Genomic DNA, 6,079 nt, shown 5'->3' on the forward strand with positions numbered 1-6,079 from the left:
CACAGACGGTGTATAGAAACATCACGACTGCATACATGAAGACCGGAAGTCCCAGAATCTAGGATTCGAAAAATGTCTCCAGAGCCCTTCGTTTTCTCGTGCCAAGGCCCCGTCGGCTAAGAGAAACGAAAAGGGCGATGGGGACGAGAATGTCCAAAGCAAAGAAAGACGATGGTAGGTAACCACGCTTTATCTTGGTCACAGTCTCTCCGCCGAAAAAAATTAAATGTCCCGACCCCTGAGCAAAGGTACTCGATCAAACCTCCCACGGAGGAGATGAATTTCGCCGTCAAATCCCCACCGCTTGTCCGCATTCCCCCCCCCCCCCCCCCATTACATTGATAGGTGATAGGTGATATACTGTAAAGGTTGTGCAAAGGTTGGTCAAGACAACGTGAACATAGGCGTTGTTGCAATATTTCGGCTGGCCAACACCAGCCTTCTTCAGGTTTATTGAATGGATGAATGCTTGTTACAAGATCTTTATATTTACAGGAAATGACAACAAAGGCTACGTGATGTGTTATAAAAACGGAAATGCATAAAAAAGAGGAGAGAGAATAATACATGATAACAAGATGAAAAAAACAAAAGAAAATTAAAAGGTAGCTAAACTAAATTACATTTCATCTCTTCTGTTACGGCCTGCAGGCTTTCTACCTTTTAATTTTCTTTTGTTTTTTTCATCTTGTTATCATGTATTATTCTCTCTCCTCTTTTTTATGCATTCCCGTTTTTATAACACATCACGTAGCCTTTTATGTCATTTCCGGTAAATATAAAGATCTTGTAACAAGCATTTATCCATTCAATAAACCTAAAGAAGGCTGGTGTTGGCCAGCCGAAATATTGCAACAACGCCTATGTTCACGTTGTCTCTACCAACCTTTGCAGTATATTTTCTATTTTTAAAGTTTTTTTTGGTGTGGTCACGATCTATTTTGAACAACATAGAGCAAGTTTTGATCGTACACGGTTTTTGCAGTGGTTTAATCCTTAAAAAATTGTACCATCAATAAGAATTTACAAATCCCAGAGACATTTGCTGAAAGCTCTCGTAAGCGACCCTCCTCTATTGTTTATAATTTTGGTCCCTTACGAGAGCCAATTCTCGTAAGCGACCAGCTCTAGTTGCGACCACTTTTTCGAATTTCCTGGGTGGTCGCTTACGAGAGCGACTGTAGTCAGAATACAAACATCACACATATGCAGAATTTTGAACATTGCCACGCCTCATGTTCAGCAAATTAGGGCCTGTTTACATGGAGATAGGGTGACCCTTCTAGAAGGGGCACCCTCTTAGGAGGGTTACCCTTGCCTATTGTATTTTCCGGTTTGGTTTACATGAGAGGTAGGGTCACACTATCTGCTTGGTAGGGTAACCCTCCTAGGAGGGCTAACGTTTTGCCATGTAAACACTTGAGGTAGGGTCACCCTTCTAGAAGGGTCAACTTTTGAGGGATTGGATTACTGTTAGATTGCCGCGAAAGTCTGTAATGGTTTAAAGCGCGTGTAAGCCCAGGGAATATTTTCGCCGTTCTGTGCTGGCCAAATCGTTTGAACAGAGTTCGGAACAGTCGGAGGATAGCAGTGTCGACATTTCGCGAAAAGACCTAGATGATGATGAACCAATTGTCGACGAGAGTACGAGGGAAAGCCGCTCGACTCGGAAAGATGTGGAGGACGACTTGCTACGAAAATTCTAAGAAAGAAGTGGTCATGGACATCGGAAGTGGTGGAGATACTCCTGAAGTACATTACAGAATTCAAAACCTAGTGCGAGTTTAACGGCGTGGACTTCGAGGCTGATCTATCCACAATGTATGCAGAAATACGCCGATGCATGGCGTTCGATTTCCCCTAAGATTTTTGCCCTGAAATTGTTCAGGAGCCGGGAAAAGAACTTAAGGATATGAACAGCGAGGAATATGAATTTCACCGAAAAGAGCTGGCTGTCTCCCTCGGCGCCAGATTCAATAATCGCGAGAGCCCCAGGGACAAGACTTTGCATGTAAAGGGGGGCTATCTTTTGCTCCTTATAGAAGGGTGACCCTCCTAAGAGGGTCACCCTTTCTCCATGTAAACAGGCCCTTAGATCACGTTTCCACCAGTTTTCAACTCAAGTTAAAAGAGGCTATTTGTATTCAGAGAAACAACCCTCTTTGAATCAACAATTACACTATGTCAATCTATAAAACTATCTTTAATTTCACGCTATACTTATTCAATTGTTACTATTTTTCACATTAGCATTTTCTATTTAATATTATAAATTCAGCTTCCATCGCTTTGTATTCTGACTAACTGAGGATGGCAGAAGTTTCTGTTGAAACATGTATTATAAACTCAAAGGTTTAGTTGTTTTCTCAAAATTCTTTACTTTTTCTTTGCACATTATTTTCCTCAAACAATCTTTGTCCAAGCAACCGTCACAATTAAATCACTTTTATTTGAGTTGCTGTTGTAAAGAATGCCAAACCTTTAGGACTTTACTTGACCACAAAAATGTAATTTTGGCCTTCAAGTAGAGGAGGCTAACCATAATTGCTTGATCTTTTGGAGCCTTCAAACAGAAGAGCAAACAGCAGTTCTATGAATGAAATGATATACATGTATGAAATGAACCATGTATTGAATTGTGGATATGACATCAAGTGGAGCTATAATGATCCTCGCAGTTATGAATGAAATTTTGCAATTGCGTAGAGAAGTCTGAAAAACACAGGACTTCAACGGAGTTTGAACCATGACCTCAAAATGCCAGTGCGACACTGTAACCAACTGAGCTTAATGAAGCAACTGATGTTGGTAGTTGGTCATTTGTGGGTTCAAGTGTTCCCGTGATGAATGAACCAATGAATGTAATGATATATGAAACAAATCATGTGTTGAACTCGTCAAGTGGTGGGGTGGTTTAATGCCACAAACAAAACTAGTTTTAATCCAGAACCTAAACAAATCGAGTATGGCTTGTTCAAGCAAAGCCTTGTTGGGCATGGAACTGTGAGAAAGTTTAACTTCACTTTTTTATACATGACGTATTACACCTATTCAAATAAGCTAAAAGAGAACTCAAATTATTTTGTCTGAATTTGTTAATAATATTAATTTTAAATACAAGATTCTAAAAAGTTGTTTGTTGGAAAATAGTTTTAAAATAAAAGTTGTGATGAAAAACTGACGTTTCGACCCGTCCTACGTCATTTTCAAGGTAGGTTAGAAAAAAGTCAGAAATGAATGAATTCAAAGTTCGTGCAATCCTCTAGGGAGATGTCCGTATTGTTCAGCCTAATTGAAAAGTTTTGCCTTGAGCGAGTCTGATGGGATGTTTAGCGATGGTTTTAGATCCTTAATATACAACATCTCATTTACCTAACAGTCAAATTTTGATACGCATTGCTTGACTACGGTGAAATTCTCCTCGAAGCCATTTAGGTTGCTGTGACAGTTCTTGTAGTGCATTCCAACTGCAGTAGTTTTGTGTTCATCTACCCTTTGGTATAAGTGTCTACATGTGTACCCCACATAACCTGCCTCGCACAGGTCACACTGAAAAAAAGTAAACAACATTCTGTCTACTTACATGTGGGTGTTTTTCTTCCTTCAAACCAAAGTTGGCGCCGAGTTTTCTGGTCGTAAACACTGGCTCTATTTGAACCTTGATCTTACTATTTAATTGCTGTAGTTGTCTTTTGACATTCTCACAGGAAAACTGGTCTGTGAATGGAAGAGAGAATCAAATGACTTTGTCATCATATGAGTGTTGTTACTTTTTTTGTTGCTGTTGTTGATGTTGTTGTTGCTGTTGTTGTTCTTGTATAACTCTTTGCACAATCGAGTGGAAAAAAGCTATGGGGTACTGCAGTTTTTTGAAGATTTCCTTCAGACGCCCAACTTCCTTGTAAAAGATTTCCCAGGTTGACGAGATCCATAACCTCTATAAAGCATAGTATTCAGCAGCTCTTTCTTGTATTTGATGTCCACATGACTTTGAAAGTGTAACAGGAGACCTTTGTCAGTAGGTTTTCTGTAGACTACCGTTTGTACACTACAGCCTATTTTTGTGATTTTTATACCCAGAAATGGGAGGCTATTCTCAGCTGCTAACTCCATAGTAAATTCCAAGAAAAACACCCACTTGTAAGTAAACAGAATGTTGTTTACTTTTTTCAGTGTGACCTGTGCGAGGCAGGTTATGTGGGGTACACATGTAGACACTTACACCAGAGGGTACATGAACACAAAACTACTGCAGTTGGAACGCACTACAAGAGCTGTCACAACAGCCTAAACGGCTTCAAGGAGAATTTCACTGTGGTCAAGGGATGCGTACAAAAATTTGACTGTTTGGTAAATGAGATATGTTGTGTATTAAGGATCTAAAACCATCGCTAAGCATCCAATCAGACTCGCTGAAGGCAAAAAATTTCAATTAGGCTGAACAATACGGACATCTCCCCAGAGATTGTACGAACTTTAAATTTATTCATTTAATTCTGACTTTTTTCTAACCTACCTTGAAAATGACGCAGGATGCGTCGAAACGTCGGTTTTTCATCACAACTTTTATTTTAAATACAAGGTGGAGAAATTTACATGATTCAATTTACTTTATTCGCCCTCTTTGATTGTTCACTCACTTCCTGTGCATGTCAGTATGTGATTAGCTGCCTATTACATCCTGTTCTGGCTTGTATGTCATATTACAAGTTGTATTTGTTTTCTTTTTCTTTTTATATGTATCTTCATTCTTGGTATTCAAGTGTAATGTAAACTTCTGTTGTGTATTCAATAAAAATAAATAAATAAATATATGTTGAAATGCAGATATGAAATCAAGTGAAGCTATGATCCTCAGTGGCTTCATAGCTCAGTTGGTTTAATAAAGCATCGCAGCAGCGGTTTAATCATCAATATGTTAATGGAGCGCTGGCTAGTGTAACTGATGTACTCTGCATTGCACAGATCAAATTGATAATCATACACCACACATTGCTGGTTAAACTTTTGACACCAAAACTGGCCTAAACAGGCTAGAAACCTCTGGGAGTCAATGGTTTAATTTAAAGGTGGTTTCAGTTCACACAGTTTAACATCTTCACCAATATTGCAGCTTCTGAACACTGGTGTAAGAATGTGATTGATTTTTTACTCAGATAAGATACTGTTCTTCAGCAACTGCATCAGTACTGGTAAGTATTGCATTTAATATACACATATTCATTGTTACATGTACCTGCTGGTCTATTTACTGCTGCACTTATTTCTACAATCATCTTGAATCTGATTGTTTTTTGGCTATCAAAACATTTTAATTTAATTAGCAATAATTATATTGATCCAAAACCAATAAATATTACCAATAGTCCAAAACCTTGACATGTAATATGAATTAAGTGGAGAATCAAATGAGTGAAAGATCATCACAGTTTTGTTTGCTGTTTTCAGCAGCAAAAGACAGACCTGAACTGAAAAAAATAGGCCTGAATGGGATGTGATAACTGACCTCTGTGATACCGCTGCAACCGCAAGGCTCAGGTCAGGGTTCAAATCCTGTTCAGCCCTGAAATATTCAGGTATATCTTTCACTGCTGCTTAAACAGCAAGCAAGTGTAATGAGCTTAGTCTCTCTTCGGTCTAAAATCATATTGCACACTGAAATGGAGCAACATGATCTTTACTGTTGTTATCTTCTTTTGGATCTTTGGTTTTGGAGTGTTGATCTGCATCCAAGGCAAGAATGATGATAACACCAAGACACTACATCAATGAACATGCTGAATGTTTGAAAATAAAATGCTCACCAAAGTTGGAATAAGAACATGATCTATCCAAAACCTACATGTACATTAACCCATTGACTCCTGGGGCTTCTTCATTGATGAGTAAAATCGTCTGGCGTTAGACATAGTAAAATACCAAATATGGCCGGTTTAGGCCAGTTTAGGGGTGAATGGGTTAACCCAAAACTAGAACATTACCTACATGTTTGTAAAGGTGCATGTACTTAATACATGGCTTATGATAGGATGCGGAAAAAACTTCAAGATTATGCGGAAATTTTTGGCCATATTATGCG

At 38.7% G+C, this 6,079-nt stretch overlaps 1 long non-coding RNA gene across 1 annotated transcript in view; it reads right to left on the reverse strand.

Annotated features, from left to right (window-relative positions):
- Positions 1-3,932: 3,932 nt before the first annotated feature.
- The window catches only part of LOC138033597 (uncharacterized), a 7,946-nt gene continuing 5,799 nt past the window's right edge, over positions 3,933-6,079 (reverse strand). Inside the window, exon 4 of the long non-coding RNA XR_011128630.1 lies at positions 3,933-3,988. This is a non-coding gene — a long non-coding RNA (uncharacterized lncRNA). The remainder of the gene's footprint in view (positions 3,989-6,079) is intronic.

Source organism: Montipora capricornis, chromosome 14, assembly GCF_036669925.1.
Source record: "Montipora capricornis isolate CH-2021 chromosome 14, ASM3666992v2, whole genome shotgun sequence".
NCBI lineage: Eukaryota > Metazoa > Cnidaria > Anthozoa > Scleractinia > Acroporidae > Montipora > Montipora capricornis.